The sequence below is a fragment of the Oncorhynchus clarkii genome, chromosome 4 (genome assembly GCF_045791955.1).
Source record: "Oncorhynchus clarkii lewisi isolate Uvic-CL-2024 chromosome 4, UVic_Ocla_1.0, whole genome shotgun sequence".
Classification (NCBI taxonomy): Eukaryota; Metazoa; Chordata; class Actinopteri; order Salmoniformes; family Salmonidae; genus Oncorhynchus; species Oncorhynchus clarkii.
This window is the reverse complement of record NC_092150.1, coordinates 71,746,760-71,766,628: the sequence shown is the minus strand read 5'-3', so window position 1 is coordinate 71,766,628 and position 19,869 is coordinate 71,746,760. Positions and strand designations below refer to the sequence as shown.

At 42.5% G+C, this 19,869-nt stretch overlaps 1 long non-coding RNA gene across 1 annotated transcript; it reads left to right on the top strand.

The window, feature by feature from the left end:
* The first annotated feature begins 15,290 nt into the window (after nt 1-15,290).
* Nucleotides 15,291-17,182, top strand: LOC139407238 (uncharacterized). Its single transcript, XR_011634077.1, has 3 exons — nt 15,291-15,382; nt 16,621-16,710; nt 17,048-17,182. It is a non-coding gene; the product is annotated as an uncharacterized lncRNA (long non-coding RNA).
* The last annotated feature ends 2,687 nt before the right edge of the window (nt 17,183-19,869 follow it).

Genomic DNA, 19,869 nt, shown 5'->3' with positions numbered 1-19,869 from the left:
GACAAAGAAGGGTGTTTGTATTCATATACCCTCACTATTTTATACACACACACACACACAACCACACAACCACACACACACACACACACACACACACACACACACACACACACACACACACACACACACACACACACACACACACACACACACACACACACACACACACACACACACACACACATCACAGACATCACACACACACACACAACCACATACACACATCTCATACACACACACACAACCATACCCACACATCACATACACACACACACACATCCAACACATCCAACACACACACACACACACACACACACACACACACACACACACACACACACACACACACACACACACACACACATTCAAAACCTTAAACACACAACCCACCTCACCCCCATGATTTTTATTCCACTCCTGGAGAGACCCAGTAATCCCACATCCTTATACTGTAGCAGCCTGATAATCTAAGGTTCAGAACTCACAACACAGTGCCTTTCAAACTGAAATATACCACACTAGATCTGACAGTATTATAAACAGAAATAACCTCATCTGTGCTTACATAAAGACTGTAGACCTTTGCTGAAGAGGCACATGGAGGTATTGAGGACATAAATAATGAATCAGCTGGTATTGACTGATGAATTCATGCAGGCTTTGTTGTCATTTATACTCATCAGTTCCATGGAGTTCAGATTACCTTTGATTCACAGTGTGATCTCGGGTTGTCTACGTCAGAGTTGGTGGCTAGTTATGGAGAACTGAACCGATTCTCTATTCAAGATAGTGAGGTATGGGAGCTAGTCAAGCTACTGAACATGGCTATGTTTACATGTACATGCACACTATAATGTGATTCTTGTGAATAAACGTTTACATGCTTTGCCAGAAGAACAATTTCCCTAATTATCCTGTTTACATGGACACATCTGAAATCAGGCTACCTGAAGGGACTTTGATAAATTGCAGAAAATCTCCAATCAAAAGAAACATTCTACCACAGCGACCATGTTATTTTTAGGAAGCCTATTTGATTCTGAGTTCGGACATATGAAGTTTGCATGTGAAAGCTATTTCTAAAAGCAATAGTTTCCATTTTTCCAAACGTTGCTGGTGCTGGCCCATGTGCAGATCAAATCCACCGCTGAAACTTTGATGAAGCTGTTTACATGTCCTAATCATTCGAGAGCTCGTTCAGAAAAACAGGTGTTTTAATCAACATATGCTTACTTAGATTTTGACCTTACGTCGATTAAGATAAGCAGAGTAAGGTGTCTGCATGACTGATGCCAGGCAGGTTAGCGTTTTTCCTCGTGAATCTTGTTCTGGAGGCAGCTCTGCAGAGTGGTCACCCCCTGGCACAGACACGTCATCAAATCTGACCTTAACCTTAACCCTAATCTTAACCTCACTGCGAATCTGAATGCCTAACCCTAACCTTAAATTAAGACCAAAAATCTAAACAAATGTTCATGAATTTTGACTTTGCAGCTGGCTCATCTAGCAGAAATCACTCAGTTCAAGGACAAGACTCATCCCAGAAAACATCAACTTGCTAATGGCAACTGTCATAATCAGTTTATTATCTAATTATTAGAGTGGATGTAAATCTACTGAACGATAGTCCAATCAGAAAGAGCCATAGTCTATAAGTATGATCTGAACCAGGTCAGATGAGAAACAGTAAATAAACACATGAAGAGGACTGAAGGGTTTAGAGAAACAACCCTACAGAACAACAAACTAAACAAGATGCTGAGCATTCAAGGGGTTTATTACAGTTTTTTCCAACTGTTTACACAAGTTTTCAAAACTGTCTCCTTTTTTTCAAAACTCTACACACAATTCCCAAAACTGCACACACAAAATGCAAAATGCCTCACATCTCCTTCAAAATGTAACACTGCATTCAAAATGACATAAACACATGTCAGAATGAAGCATTTGCATCAAAAGGCAAACACTGCTTTCATAATAGTACATTTTTGGATATACCATGTAAACACTGTTGTTCTAAATCTAAAGCTCTTTGGTCTTTCATAGGCTCATATCTACATTTCAATACAATGTTCTACAGTGAAAGTAATCGGCTGAGAGGGGTAACAAGTACACTGTAAACACCAATGCAATGAAGAAAGAGGGGGGGGGGGGGGGGGGGGGCAGTCACCAGTGCTAAGCTACACTTCATCTCTTCTCCGGCCTGAGTCTGGCCACGATACTTCGTCCACATCACAAGATAGGTTTTCTCTTGCCAAACATCGAGGGAAGAATCTCCTAGTATGGCGTATCCAACCTTGGACAGAGGCAACCCCTATGTCCCCACATAGACCATATTGTGTTTGGAAAAGGAAAGCAAGTCACTTCCTGTTAGATTTTTGTGTTTTAGGTTGAGAATTGTGTGTAGTATTTTGAAAAAAGTGTTTTATGCAATTGACAACTGAGTCAAAGGCTGAGAAATAGCTTATGGTTTTTCACATTTGGTGTGTAGTTTTGCACTTTGAGTGAGAGGTTTCAAAAATCGTGTGACATGAAAAGATTTTGTGTGTAAGCAGTTGGAAAAAACTGTAAGTACCATCCTGGATAATGGGTAGAAACTCACACACTGCAACATTAACTGAATGGGAGCTAGCAGCATTTTTCTTTTATTTATCTATGAGAATCTATACCAGAGAGAATAAACTAGAATCATCCTGGAGGCTGCAGCAAGCTCTGGAGAGTTCACATCAGTCCAGGAGAAGAGGAAGAAGAAGGGGGTAGATAGAGAGGTAGAGAACCAGTCTAACCCTCTACTGGTCTGATTCCCTATTGGACCCCCTGGCAGACCCCAGAACACCACAGACATTCCTAGGGTTGTGAAGGTTCTGTCTGGGTCAGGGACGAGGGCTCAGTGCTCACACAGGTGTGTCCACAGGGGTGGAAGTGGGCCTTGGGAGAGGGGGAGGATGCTTTTCCAGCCATGAAAGGAAAAACAAACAGACTTCTGGAGGGAGAAATAGAAGCTGCTTTGGCTCGCCTCTTAATCTATTCACCCAGAGGATATTTGGGTTGGTTCACTGAATTGCCAGGATCTCTCATTCACTCTCAATAAGAGGAAAGTGGCACAGCGCCACCCAATGGTACTGTGGAGTAAGACCACGATACAAAATGTACTCATTCAAATACACCCTGACCTACAGTGATATCACTACTGTACACTATTTGAGTCATTGAGTGATACATCAGAAACAAAAACAGAAAATATAGATTTGCCACAAGAATCGAGTAGGAAGAAGAGGGGAAGACAGGAGAGAAGAGGAAAAGAGAGGGGAGGAGAGAAAAGTAGAGGACAGGAGAGGAGAAGAGAGGAGTAGTCTGTTTTCACCTTGTGATTTCCCAGAGGATCCTACTCTCCATTTGAGTATCCCTGATCCCCCTGCTCATCCCCTAACGATCCTCTGCATAAATCAGCCTTAATTATACGTGAACAGGGATAGGCAGGTGCTCAGCAGGAAGAGCAGGAAGCAAACTCACCAGCCAAAGCCAGACCTCTCAATCCTATGTCGGATATATTTCATTATTTCATGTCTTGTTATACCCATTGCTATAGCTAGTGTTTACAGCTCTGATATGGATCCTGTCTGTTAGAACTTGGTGTCTCATGGTTGATGGAGGCTAGTGTGGTAGTCAAAGAGGTACTTTGTAATCTCAACCCACACACACACACACACACACACACACACACACACACACAGACACACACACACACACACTCCCCCTTACTCTACTTCCCCTTACTCTTGACCCCCCCCCCCTTCACCCCTTTAATACCCCACTTTCCCTGCTTCCGCCTCAGCACTTTAACCCTGACACCCCTTACCACCCCCACATCCCTCACACACATGACTATTTAACATGACCCCTCCTCTTCATCCACTTGTCCCACACAGGACATTTTCCAACACATTTCACCAATCGTAATATTGGTTACAAAGAGCTTCAAAAGCCAGGCCATTAGCATTGCTAATTACATTTCAGTAATAATGACAGAGCATTAAAAGACAAGAGGGGAAGGAGGAACAAGTGGAAATGATTAGTAAAACACCCACTTCCCCCTTACATGCACTCTTACGCCTTTCAGCACCAGATGTGCCTTGAGAGCACCATGGTAGTGACAAAGATGTCCAAATATCATCTTTGTGTTCACCAAAGCTAGACTGCTGATAGCAGGTCATTTACCAGACATCCCACACCTGTGTTTGGGTAATTTCCACATACAAAGGTTCACATGAAAAGGGAAATTGAGAATTTCCCAACCGATTTTGCTTCACATTTAATACCCATACATGGCCCAAAGGCTGCAATTTACCTTAAACCACAATCTTTCCCATGGCTATGGTTTGCTTTAACAAACCAATTTAGCTTTGGAAAAGACCCCAGGTAGGGTGTATGATATTCATTCAATCATTGAGGGATTTACAGTAATCCTTAATCCTTGAATAAACAATGCAGATTAAAACCGTTATGTCCAAAAATAGAGAGGTAATAAAACTGCCATGACAAAGTCAAACAGCCACAGCAGTCAGTAATGACATCTGGGCAAGATTTAAAATCAAATGTATGTGTGTGTCTGTTCACGTGTGTGTGTGTGTGTGTGTGTGTGTGTGTGTGTGTGTGTGTGTGTGTGTGTGTGTGTGTGTGTGTGTGTGTGTGTGTGTGCGCGCCCGTGTGTGTGTGTGTGTGTGTGTGCGCGTCCGTGTGTGTGTGTGTGTGTGTGCGCGCCCGTGTGTGTGTGTGTGTGTGTGTGTGTGTGTGCGCGTCCGTGTGTGTGTGTGTGTGTGTGTGTGTGTGTGTGTGTGTGTGTGTGTGCGCGTCCGTGTGTGTGAGTGTATGCGTGTGGTAGTGCAGGAGTGGGTCAGACAGTCTAAGCTCTTTATCCAGTTTCAGCTGGCAGGCACACTCTGGCTTTACAGGGAAGAGAAAAGGAAAAGGATTGGCTCATCAAATCATAGCGCTCAATCCAGTATCTCTGAATCCAGCTACATATCCATCAAATACACCAACTGCACTTTATATTGACTGAACATGACCCAAAATATATGTCCCCAAAATATACTACTATTGTGGACAACTTGTGGACATCTCAACTGTAGAGTACCATCTACATTACTGGGTGAGGATAAACCAAAAATGCCTCAATTACACAATTGTAGCCAACCATGTCAACCGTCTGTAGGTCAACAACGCAGACCCGGGAGAGGGTGTCTGTTTCTAGCGTTTTCTCAGAATGTTTCCAGATCCCCAGCTCTCATCAGAAGACTAGCTGTAGCATTCTTGTCCTTAGTAATTTTGCAGGATTTGTTGTGTCAGGTGGCTGGCAGAGAGAACCTGGGGGGCTTAGAATTTTTTTAGAACCTTAAGGTGTTTTTCGGCTGTCTCCATAAGAGAACCCCTTTTTGGTTCCAGCTAGAACCCTTTAGGGGTCCATGTAGAACCCTTTCCACTGAGGGTTTACATGGATCCCAAAAGGGTTCTACGTACCTGGAACCAAAAAGGGTTCTCCTATGGGGACAGCCGTAGAACACTTTTGGAACCTTTTTTACTAAGAGTATAGACATTCAACCCCATTCAACACTACACTACACAACAAAGGAGACAAAACACAACACAGGAGACACAACACTACACAACACAACACAGGAGACACACCAGAATAGTACACAACACTACACTAAAATACACAACACTACACAGGAGACACAACACAACACCACACAACACAACACAGGAGACACAACGCAACACTGTTTATTGTACAACACGCTACTGACTCAAGCTGCTGATTTCTTCTTTTTTAATGGCCTACTTGATATTTTCAAAGTGATTGCTTAGTCGCATGCCTAGAAATGAGATGGCTCAAATTAACATATTGTGATGATTCATAAGATCTCTAATCTAACACTGCATGTGATTTCAGGAGGGCACACACGGACATCATGTCTCAAAAAGACACTGCCATAGAGCTGCCTGGGGGTTAACTAGGGAGCAGGACACTGCCACAGAGCTGCCTGGGGGTTAGCTAGGGAGCAGGACACTGCCACAGAGCTGCCTGGGGGTTAGCTAGGGAGCAGGACACTGCCATAGAGCTGCCTGGGGGTTAGCTAGGGAGCAGGACACTGCCATAGAGGTGCCTGGGGGTTAGATAGAGAGCAGGACACTGCCATAGAGCTGCCTGGGGGTTAGCTAGGTAGCAGGATCAACACATCTGGCAACATCATTATGTTTACCTGACCTTTAAGGGCCCGTGCATGACCCCACAACCTTTATCCTCTACCTCTGCATGTCAGACTGGGTGCCACAGTCCAATTAAATCACATGACCCTCACCATTCAATCACATTGTGCTTGGTGACAGAGGCAGGAAAGACAGAGGGATCTGTGTGTGAGAGATAACAAGAAGAGAGAGATGGAGAAAAGGGTTTGGATCTAGTAATGTCACTTTGGGGTCATGGACACTGATGTCAAGATCTATCTGTGAAGACTGTTGTTATGTGTGTCCATCAGAAACAGTATCATGTTCTTCAATCTGTCAGGAAGCATCTCTGGTTCAATTGAAATGCATTGAAACCATACTGACGTGTAATCAGTGATATTCCAGGACTGTCACTCACTGTCACAAATACCATAGCAACTTCCCTTATCGGAGAGTCAATACATTTTTATAAAAAAAGAGTGGAATCTAATTTGAAAGAGTAAATCTAATCAAGGGAGGAATGAGGTGAAAAATCGCAGCGCGATACTGCAAATGACAAGAGGAAAATATATCATTCCTGCCCAGAAAAAAAGATCCACGCATGCTTTTAGTGAATTCTATCTTTCCTGCTTATTCGATTTCATTACATGGTTTCTCTGCCACAGATTATTGTTGAAACATACTTGACCTTCTTTAAGGCATTGGCATTAGGGGTGGACTCAGTTTGATTGACAGCTGTATAACAGCACCTCTACTAAGACCTGTAGGAGGCCACGCCCCCTGTATTGTTTGGGGCAGAACCCCTGGTGGCCTAATCCTGTGGTGTGCCACTCAAACTCTATCGGATTGGCAGCTGAATAGAGATTACCATCTGATTGGTAATGTGAGGTGACAGTGAGGGGCCGGTAAAGTCATATACACATACACACTCCTCTCAACATGTGAACGGTAAACAAACAAAATTGATACCCCCCCCCCTCTCTCTCTATCTATCTATCTCTCTCTCTCAATCTCTCTCTCTCTCAATCTCTCTCTCTCTCAATCTCTCTCTCTCTCACTCTCTCTCTCTCTCTATCTCTCTCTCTCTCTCAATCTCTCTCTCTCTATCTCTCTCTCTCTCTCTCTCACACTATCTCTATCTCTCTCTCTCTCTCTCTCACTCTCTCTCTCTTTCTTTCACAAACACACACACACACACACACACACACACACACACACACACACACACACACACACACACACACACACACACACACACACACACACACACACACACACACGTACACCAATTTCATCAAACATATTAGTCTGGTGCAAAAACTGAACGAGCCACAGCCAGGCCTGCGGGGCAAAGAAGCCCATGCTGGCAGTCACGTGACTACTGGCATGGCAATGGGTCATAAAAACAATCTGGGGTGCCGTGTGGCCGGTGTAGCTGCAGGACTGGGAAAAGAACGAGACACACCATCTCATTTATGTGGATATAGACGTATAGAGCTTAATGACTGTTTCCTAATGAGCAATAGGCCTCAAAGCCTCCCTCTCTGTTATACAGATTTAAGCTAAACAGGCTACGGCAACTGAAAAACTCCCAGCGGTGTGATGAAAAGAAATGCTGCTGCTATTTTTAGTTGCCTGTGTGTGTCTGAACAGCAGTGACCAGAGCCAGAGACGATGAATGGAGGTGTCAGATTCACAGAGGAGGGTGGACCGGCTCAAGGTGACCGTCTGCATTGGACTGGGATGTTACCATGGCACCGTGCCAACCTGTGGAATTATACCCTGATGAAGACAGCTTGTCTGTTGAAACGTTGGACATTAGGTTATTACATTTTTGCATCTGAGCTCCTAGAGTGTGCGTCTCTCCTTTCATTTTTCAAGTGTTGTACTCCTAGCCAGCACCTCGCCTAAATAGGTGTGCGTTTCTTTCGCCTCTAGATTAATCTGTGGAATGATGCCATTCCCAGCCCAGGTGATTAAACATCACTTAGAAAGGATGTTATCTATCTCTTACTCGCTCTCTTTCTAATATTTTCTGACTCTCTCTCCCCCTCTTTCAACCAGTCTCTTTCTCTGTGCCTCTCTCTCTTTCACTGTTTTGCTTTCTCCTCTGTGGCACTTTCTCTCTTTTTCAGTATCAGGCGATTCAGGATCTTATCCAGATGTGCTCACCTCAACTACCCTCTTCCTTTTCCTCCCTCTCCTCCCTCTTCTCCACCTCTTCATCATCCATGAGTGCAACTGCAGAAGGAGCTCGTAAAAAGGAAACCACATTCTAGCATTTTCTTAGATGCACACTGGCTTAGCTCTGAACCCATTCCATATGACGACGTGAGCCATGCGCATTGGGCAAAGCCTAACAAACCCAAACAACACTAGTTCAAGTGTATTTCAAGGATCCAAACAAATAAAGAAACAAATCTGGGAAACCAGGCCTGGTATTCATAGCTGCCTTTAAAAAAGCCTTTGATAAAGTACGACTGGAATTGATATATAAATGCCTGGATTATCACTTATACAATGGGTTAAAGTTATGTATAGTAACCCCAGGTGTAACATAGTAAATATTAGCTACTTCTCAGAAAGTATTAAATTGTCAAGTGGAGTAAAACATGTACTACCGGCATAACTATTTATTATGGCCAGTATTATGGCTAGTAATCCAGGGTACGCTGACAATTAATGTCTTCATTTAAATCCGCAATTTGGATCTCTGCACAGCCTCATAAAGGATGTAGATAATTCTTCTAGCCTTTTTGGATTAAAACCGAATTTTGATAAAAGCACCATTTTATATATTGATCTCTAAAAAATACAACTTTTACATTACTGTGTAGTTTACCAATAAAATGGTCTGACAGTGAAGTGGACATACTTGGTATTCATATCCCGAAAGAATAAAATGATCTCACTACAATACATTTTAACAGAAAGTTTGCCAAATTAGATAAGAATTGTGACTTGCTTCAGGAAACTAGACGTTTGTCACGTGTCACTACTTCATAGGAGCGCCATTTGAACGTAAACTTTTTTTAAAATCAAAATGTAATTTTTGCCAGAAATCCTTCTGGAACATGTGAACTTTAATGTACCTTAATGCCAAACTTGTATGCCATCTGTAAATACTAATAAAATTGTTAAATTAAGAGTTGGTATAGCTATGGAAAAAGCGTGCAACCTTCACTCTAGCCATGATTGGCTGAGATAATGAGTGGGCTGTACATGCCGAGAGATGAGTTTGGATTGGTGTGAGCTGGTCAGTATGTGTAGGCAATCCATTCTAACAAGGCTTTTTTGAAAGAAATCACGTAGGGTAAAACTAACCTGTCTCACGACGGTCCAAACCCAGCTCACGTTCCCTATTAGTGGGTGAACAATCCAACGCTTGGTGAATTCTGCTTCACAATGATAGGAAGCATAAGTGTTGCTCTCCACTTTCTGGAGGACTGAGTTTTGAAATCAGTGGAATTAGAGAATGATAGCTAAGGAGAGGGAGAAAATTCTGGCGTTTGATTGCAAATATGCAGATGGAGTCGAAAAGAGGACACACAGAAGGCTGTTGGATAAAACACCTGTCTCCGGATTACATCTTCAAACTAAGGGCAACCATGGCATCCATGACAGAAAGGGAGAAGCGTCCATCCATGTATACGAGTAATACAGTCTAGCTAGCTACATTTTCAGATGTTATATGTTTCTAATTTGGTCAGAAAGTAATTTTCATTTCAAGTTAAAGTGAACTGTTAGCTAGCTAACGTTACGTGTATGATTTGTGTACTAATATTATTCGTATCTCAATGCCATTTGCATTGCTAGTTATAGTCTAATGTTAGCAAGCTAACATTGAACCTGGTTGGTTATCTACCTCAGATTCATGCCAGGTTAATAGTAACATTATGAGTTGGGATTATGGTTCATTGTTTAGCTAGCTAGCTACATGTCTAAACAAAAGACTCCACTATGCAAGTAACTATTTCAATAGAATGTTTATGATGTCACTGCGACAACTGTCGATAGACGTAGCTGGTAAATTCGCTCTGGCTATCTACTCCGATTTCAGAGCACTCTCGTCTGAGTGTGCAAGAGTGCAGAATAACTGACGAATTTACGAACGCTCAACACCCGTTGAATATAGCCGGTGTCAGTAAACGTTGGCAAAAAAGCATAATTTAATTGTTGCCAGCAGCACAGTTGCAGTCACCAACGCTCTGGATAACTAGCTCTGCTAGGGTGAGTTAAATGGTCAGAGTGAGCTGTTCTCTCATTTTTGTCTGGAAGTAGCTAGCAAGCTAGCCACCGTTAGCCAGTTAGCTTGGGTGCTTGACTGGTGTTGTCAGGTCAGATCGCTCGGGTCAACCCTACTCCTCAGTCAGAGCATCCGGTGTGCGCTCTGAACACTCCAAGACCGAAACGCTCTGAGTTTACGAACGCCCAGAGCACTCTCTGGCACTCCAGATTAAATTTACGATAAACACCCGTTGTATAAACCAGCCTTTAGTCTTGAAGTCTTTGGTTATTTAGTACATAGCCTCACATGTGAATCCTTAAAGAGATGGGTGGGGCTAAACGCTTAATGGGTGTAGACAAGATGAGCTCTCCAGTAGGTACCAAAACATTCAAGGGACATTTTGTCAAAAGTGAGGTTTATCACCTTTCAAAGCAGAATTACTCTTCCCATTGTTCCTCAACTGTAGTGTGTGATATACCATGTTCTAGCTCTGAGTCTCTACTTTTATCCAATGTAAAAAACACCATTTCAAATTTTTCTGCATAAGCCCGAATCGAGCCTGTCGGTCACATTTTGCTACCATGAAAAGGACAACACCTGTCTATTTGTGAAAAAAATCACCCTGATTATTTAGTCATATTCCAGTTTCCCTATTTACTTATGATCCTGCATACATCTAACGACTTGTTTTTTAAATGATATAAGCAAACAATATTTCCCTTTATTTGGAACGGCAAGCCAGACAAAATTAAACAGGTCTATTTACATAATGAATATGAATTTGGAGGGCGGAAATTATGAATTATTAAAGCATTGGACCTCACACGAAAGGCTTCAGTCATACAAAAACTATACTTAAATCCGAAGTGGTTAGTGGAGGACTGGTGGAGGTATGTCACACATGCAGTTATATATGGACATATCGGCTCTATCCAAAATTACCTCCAACTGATTGCTGCATTACCGCACAAATGGAGGAGGCAAGTGGAAAGGGGAGAAGGTAAGGAACTTGTCTGTCGGACCTGCATTAAAGACCAAAATTGGCTAAAGAAAACTGTGATAAATAAAAAAGTATACCAGTTTCATTTAAGGACAAAAAAATGACAGCTGCGCCATACAGAATGCAAAATAGTTGGGAGGAGATTTTCAATGTACCGATTCCATGGCACATGGTTTACGAAATGACAAACAACATGACGCCAGATTCAAAACTAACACGTTTTTCAAATTAAATTATACAAAATTCTTGCAACCAATAGAATGCCATACTGTATATACAGTATGGGGGATACAACCATCCCAGCTCTGCAGATTTTGCTGCAAAGAGATAGTATCATTAGATCACTTGTTTTGGTACTGCCCATTTGTAGCTTGTTTTTGGTCGCAGGTTCAGGAATGGCTAACAAATTGCAAAATTTACTCTGCAAATAGCAGTTTATCTTTAATTTACAGTCTGTAGAAACTATGAGAATAGAAAGGTTCAGAACTTTTCTGAAACATCACAGCACAGTGGAAAAAATATGACAGCTAGAAATCAACTGGATGGTCTTCAGAGATAGATGGGAGGGGCTGAGAGTAGCTGAAGGCGGGGACTAAAAACAAACAAAAGATAACTAATGTAAAATATACTATCTAAAATATATAGACTGTATAAACTGAAAGTAGAAGCTTAAGTATTGTTTTCCATTAGTTTACTCCAATTAGGGTTAGGGTAAAATAATAAAGAAGGAAAATATATAAAAAATATATAGTATATATATTCAAAATAATATATTTATATTTCCAATATATGGAGTTTTGGAAATGATGCAGACAATTACATTGATAGAAGCCACAGTCTATCTGCAATATTAAAGCTGATCTAACCCCCCAAAAATGTTAATAAATAAAAATCACGCACAAAACTATATCTTGCATAAACTTATCTTACAATGTTTATTTCTCAATAACATAACATCATATATTCATTTAATTGTACAGTAAAATGTCCTCGATCTGTACACATATTACTCTGTAATCCAATTTCTGTGAATACATTCACATGTATGCTGTACAGGAGTATATTCACAGCACTGAGATAGTGAAGCTCACACCTCTCCAAAGAAGCTCAGCAAACCTGTCTCTACTATCTAAACAGACGGTAAGCACCATGCCATAGGTGTGTAACTTGTGCCTCCACCACCCACGACGAGGAAAACAGATGACAAATAAAAATAAAACTGAGGATTTCCCTGTTAATGAGAGACAATAAATGCCTGAATTCCACGGCATATGGGAGAGTTCAGGCTGGGAGGCGTTCAAAGCAGCCTTGCCGTTCTCCGCCATATGGTGTCACTAATTGCTGTTTCTCACTGCCACACCGTTTGCAGGAAGAGATACAAAAAATAAAGGAGGAGCCAAAAAACAGCACCCCAAAACTGGGGCAGAACTTTATGTTGGTATTGATGTTCTATCGCACTGTTTTATCAGCTACTAAATTGAGCCTGAAGGGAAATGTGTGCATGATGTGGAATTGTAGAAAGAACATTGTTTTAATTCAAGAACAATGTCTTCTTTTGAAAGGGAGAGACAGAGAGTAATCAGATCTGGTGAGAGAGACAAAAACGGAAAAGGAAATTCCCTCTATGTAACTATAGGTAAATAGTATATTAGATCACGGTACATTTTCACCTAAAACACGTGAATGCACCTGATCTGAGAACTATTACAATCACATTGACAAGGCTTTACGTTGATTTAAACCCTTTGGCTCTGAAACAAATAAAACATTTATGTCAATCAAAGATGGAACATGTACTAAAATATCTAATAAGTCAATATGGCAGTATATTTTCTATAGACCACATACACAGGTGTTCTAGGCTGCTAACAAGCTGTTTCTCCTCCAGATCTACTGACAGAGCCAAAGAAAACTTTTTCTATGCTCTTTGATCCGTACAGAAAGTCTATGGTTCAAACGCACCTTCATCTCAACAAAAAAAAGGGGATCAGAAACATGGAATCAGATGTCATGTCAAAGCTAGATACAGTACCACCTTTGTCAATTATAAATATCAAATGACAACATTTACTCATCAACTGTAGATGATCATCACAGAAGGAAGAACACTAAATGAAAGCATCTCAAATGGTACTGTATTAGAAATATACACTGAGTGTACAAAACATTAGGAACACCTTCCTAATTATTGAGTATTGAGTTGCACCCCCTTTTGCCATCAGAACCGTCTCAATTCAACGGGGCATGGGCTACAGGGTGTCGAAAGCGTTCCACAGGGATGCGGGCCCATGTTGACTCCAATGCTTCCCACAGTTGTGTCAAGTTGGCTGGGTGTCTTTTGGGTGATTGACCAGTCTTGATACACACGGGAAACTGTTGAGAGTTTAAAAAACAGCAGAGATGCAGTTCTTGACACACCCAAACCGGTGCGCCTGGCATCTACTACCATACCCTGTTCAAGGGCACTTAAATCTTTCGTCTTGCCCATTCACCTTCTGAATGCCACACACACAATCCATGTCTCAACCTGTCTGAAGACTTAAAAATCCTTATTTAACCTGTCTCCTCCCCTTCATCTACACTGATTGAAGTGGATTTAACAAGTGACATCAATAAGGGATCATTAAGAACACATGCTCTTTCTATGATGTAGACTGAGCTGGATTCACCTGATCAGTTTATTTTTATTTTTTCTTTATTTAACTAGGCAAGTCAGTTAAGAACAAATTCTTATTTTCAATGACAGCCTAGGAACAGGGGGTTAACTGCCTGTTCAGGGGCAGAATGACAGATTTGTACCTTGTCAGCTCGGGGATTTGAACTTGCAACCAGTTACTAGTCAAACGCTCTAACCACTAGGCTACCCTGTCGCCTAGTCGCCTGTCATGGAAAGATCTGTTCTTAATGTTTTGTACACTCCGTGTAATTAATCAATCTGTGCATATTATTAGGTGAACCATTCAATCATACACACCTGATAGTTGAAGCAAGCTACCTGTACCTGAATACTACCTAAACGTACACAAATTGTTTTATTGTTTCTTTGGGTCTGTGGTTAAAAAGCAAGGAAGCTGAGATGGTATCTCTACACAACAATGACAAAATATAGCAACAAGGCCTCTCTTTTCTGTAATGACCTGCATGGCAACTAACATCATCAAGAAACCATTATGTGCAGCTTGGTGAGAGCAGATAACACTTTCACTTAGCTATTTTCAAAACATGTCCATTTTTTTAGTCAAATGACATTACAGTTCATGTGTTTCCCCTCATCTAAATATGTTGCAGCGTCTATCTGGCAACAATGGGCTTTTTTGTGACTTTAAAGCGCTATCGGAGGGAGGTACATTACCTTGTTGTTTTATTACGCTAGATTAACTGGTGTCACACAGAGACTTTTCAAGAAACAGAAAGTAGATCAAGATTACTATTGACATTCCTACTACTGAGACAACATCAACAATTTCATAGTAATTCATGTGAATGATAACTACATTATAGGTTTTATTACAATTGTATTACTTGCAACTGTCTGAGTTTTTCATAATGATACTGTGAAATACTTTGTTCTATTTTGTTGTTGATGAGCCGTGAAAGTGAATTTCCTCATATGAAACACAATCATTCTGAATCAGAGTCTGAAATCACAGTAAACTACCATGCACTCCAGCTCAACAGTGATGATGCTGACTAGCAGTGTGGTGAGGGAGGGATGCTCTCCTCTCAGCTGCTCTGCCACCTACGAAGCCATATAGGGCACAGCCATTTTGGATCTCATTCTCAGCTCCAGTGTCACATGACTCCCCCAGAGTCCTGATATGGCCATCAATCTGGTCCTGAACCTGGGAGCGTTAGACCGGCACCACCGAACAATCTGCAGCAGTACAGGTTTCTAAGGCGACCACAGCTCAGAGCCACGAACAGTGAGTAATGATAATGATGCTGATAACAGCCGTAGTTACACATCAATGGCAGGTATAGGAAGGTAGTGAGTGTGTTACATCATTGTGGTAATACAGAGATGGTACAGAGCAAATATTGAAAATACTGAATACAATTATAATACTATGGGTTAGCTATAAATCTGTCAGCACGACCATAATCGGACAGAGTAAGCAGTCCTGCTGGTACAGAAGAGATGAGAGGGAAGAATAGTGTTCACCCTGTCAGCTCTTCAGAGGATCAGCTTTACCACGGTCTGCCCCTCCACACACAAGGTAAGCTATAGAACAGCTGTCCTGCAGTTAGACATGACGTATAATCTGGCACACAGACAACACTGCTACTGTACTTTACCTGCATACTGAGGTACATCACTGGACCACATGACCACATCACACAGACTAAAAGTCCAGCAAAGTTGACCTTCAATGCAAAAGCACTGAGAGGAAAATTGCGCTATACACAATATTATTGACCACAACAACCTCCAAAATACTTGAGCAAGGCATGTATCAAACGACATTGGATTTTGCAGACAGTTATCTCAAATGTTTTACAGTACAAGTCAGTGCATTTCAAGAATTTAAAGCCAAACAAATAGAATTCTGCTCCAGCACTGGAAAATAATTTTGGTTCAGATTCACACAAGAATGTAATATTTTAGAGGACAGCATTGTAGCAACAAAGCATACCTTTAATTCAAAGGCATTTTTGCTGTGTCATGCCTCAACCTCCGCACTAGGTCACCTTTCAAACCACTGCAGACTGAGCAAGAGAATGAATGAGTAAGCAGAAAGCACTTACCTTGCAGTCTCTGCATCACATTGGCAATATCCCTGGCTGATCGTCCATAGTGCAGGGGTGATGATGCCATACCTCTGCCCTGGGGTCAGTCAAGTTGTGCTCCAACCCAGAAGTTGAACCTCTGTTCTGGATTCAGTTCTTAGTTTTTCAGTAGCTTGAGTCTACAGTCCAAACTCACAGGGGTCTATGGAGACTGAGCTGCGTCCATAATTCTGTATCCTCCTGAACAAGTCATCCCTGTTGCAGCAGTACTGAGGCTGCAATCTCTCACTCTCTCAAGCTCCTCCCCTGTCTGTCTGTGTATGTGTGTATGTGTCTCTCTCTCTCTCTGCCCCCTCCCTCCCTCTCTTCTCATACTGTTTTCTCTCTCTCTCGCTCTCTCTCTCTCTCTCTCTCTCTCCCTCTCTCTCCTCAGTCGCTCTCCTTGCTGATCTGCGTGCACTGCCACCTGGTGTCCAATCAAAGTGAAGCTCTCACGGTGCTCCTCGAGGTGCTTGGGACAATGGTGAGCCATGTCTCTTGACCTGATGAAGAGAGAGAGAGACAGAGACAGAGACAGAGAGAGGGAGACAGAGAGAGACAGAGAGAGAGAGACCACATCTGTTCGTACAGCAAAACAGATATGCATCCAAATAATCCCAAAAATCATAAAGGTTGTAAATCAGTCATTAATCAACACACACACACATGCCTTCGGTACATCTCTGCACATGACTGGTTGTGTTTTCTCTCCAGCAGATAGATTGATCAATCAATACTGTTCTAAATGCAGGAGGGAGAGAAGTGAGATGATGTGCCACTGCCTCCTCTTCTGCACTTATCAAAATGTTTAATCCCATTAGGCCAGTCCTTTCATCATCTCAGGAATACTCTCAGGAGCTTGAAAGGAGGATGACAACAACATCACAGTGGCGGTGGGGACAGCATCAGAGGCAGAGGATGGTGGTCTGGTCAGAATGTGGAGAAGATAGATGCAATGTCCATCATTATCAACCAGAGGAGCAGAAAACACTGGTGGGTAGATGAGAGACAATATGATTGAGTCATCCTCGCTTCACACCTGTTTTTCTCCCAGTCATATTGAATCATATGCTGAGTGCCCAATGTTCGTTCACACACACATATTGGGACGTCACAATTACTTATTTGTTCTTATTACAAAAGTGGACTTAAAATCCTGTAGGTGAATATTGCCATCTAATAGCTGGAGATTGGTTTACAGCAGAGAAAGTGCAAACAGTGCAGTCAGATGGGGGTTAGAAACCCAAGAATAGTGGCCTATTTTGGTCCTATCCAGTGCTTTTTTCTTTCATTTTATAAACCTTGAGAAAAAAAATGATCACACTAATAATTCAGAAGGGACTTTTAGGATGAAGTCCAAATATGTGTAGGCCTACAGAATGTTATTTGAGTTGGCATGCGACAACAGCAGGCTTATCCTGGGTCTTCTATATACTGCAGCCCCGTCGCACCGGGATGAAGTGCTGACTCCCACATTTACACGCTGTGCGGTTCTGGGTGACCTCTACCAAGCACAACCCCACAGGACTGAGCCGAGAGCGGAGGAAGAAGGAGGGAGTCTGCCGCAGGAGATGGGAAAGAAATGGGCATAAAGATATAACAGAGATGGGTCGAAGGGAATCGTCTGTGTTGAGGGGAAGTGTAGCGGCATCACCGAATGTTCAGATCCATCTGTATACTTATTTTATCAGCGCACACCCAGATCTCTCACGCCCGTACAAAGCCTGCCTGAGTAATCTCCTTCACGCGCAGTCAGCACTACTGAAATCTTATTAGAAAGTTATCGTAGCCAACCTGCTCGTCAGAATCGACCCCATCCCTGTGAAAACCCGCAAACTTGACGGTTGCAACCGGAACATAATGATAAATTGCATTGAGAGACGTCATTGGGTCATTGGCTGTTTCCATCTCAATTCCAAATTACCCATAGTAAACGTTTTGCGAGTCGACATCGAGGCCCAACAAACTGGCCAGTTTCTAAGTAAAATATCGATTGAATTACACATTTAATTTAAAAGAGTGATGACAATCTTGAGTTGCCTTTAGAAATTCTCGAATACCCGGCAGAGCAAGTTCTTCTCACCCTCATCTTTGGCTTTGTTGAAGTTGCCCTCCTGCTTCAAGATGTCCACGATAATCCCTGTGCCCAAGAAAGGGAAAGTAACTGAACTGAATGATTACCTACCAGTAGTACTCACTTATGTCGTCATGAAGTGTTTTGAGAGTCTAGTCAAAGACCATATCACCTCCTACCTCCCTGACACACTCAACCCTCTCCAATTTGCCTACCTCCCTGAAAGATCCATGGACAATGCAATCGCCATTGCACTGCTCAATGCCCTTACCCACCTGGACAAAAGGAATGTATATGTGATAAAGCTGTTCATCGACTATACAGCACAGCCTTCAATACCATAGTGCCCAGTAAGCTCATTACAAAGCTCATGTCCGTGGGTCTGAACTCCTTATGCAACTGGGTCCTGGACTTCCTAATAGCCCGCCCCCAGGTGGTAAAGGTAGGCAACATTACCTCCTCTACACTGATTTTTAAAATGGGGGCCCCACAAGGGTGTGCCCTCTGTCCCCTGCTATATTCCCTCTATACCCACGACTGCATGGCCTCACACAGTTCCAACTCCATTAAGTTCGCTGATGACACAACAGTAGTAGGCCGGATTACCAAAAACGACGAGACGGCCTACAGGGAAGAGGTAGGCACTCTGACGGCATGGTGCAAGGTAAACAACTTCTCCCTCTTTGTCAGAAAAACAAAGGAGCTGATTGTGGACTTCAGGAGTGACAGGGCTGTTCATGCCCCCATCCTCATCAACAAGGCCGCCATGAAGACGGTACAAACTTCAAATTCCTTGGTGTACAGATCTCAGAAAAGCTGAAATGGTCAAAACACACCGTGGTGAAGAAGGCACAACCTCAGGATGCTGAAGAAATTCGGCCTTTCCCTGAGGGCCCTCACAGTGTTTCACATCCTGGTACAGCAACTCCCTTGCCGCGGACTGCAAGGCGCACCATTGGGTGGACACTGCCTGCCCTCCAGGACATCTACAACACCAGGTGTCGCAGGAAGGCCAAGAAGATAATCAGGGACCCCAGCCACCTGCGCCATGTCCTGTTCTCCCTGCTTCCATCACTCAGACGCGGGTAGTACAGGAGCATCATGGCGTAAACTGGAAGACTGGCCAATATTTTCTACCCCCAGACCATCAGACTGCTGAATAGACTCCACTAGTCAGCTACCTGCTCCCCCCTCCCACCTGCTACTCCCCCTATGGACACCACCCCCTCAACAGTCTTTCCTCTGCCTCCACCCCAGTGTACATGTATTTATTCCTCACTGATACAGTTATGATGTATATAGTACTATTTCTATATCGTTGTTGTTTTTTTATGACCATTTTCATTATTTTATTTCACTTAGTCCTGCATGTTGGAGCTTGGAGCTTAAGATTTTCACCCTACCCTCCAATCACACCTGCCACCCTGTACATGTGACTATTTAACATGGAATCTGAAGCCATGGGGAAAAATTGCCATGGATAATAACACCACCTACTGTTAAATAAGGAGAATAAACTCAAGTGATTTAGGCCCTACTGTAGGCCTATGACTTTGAGTGTAGGACCTT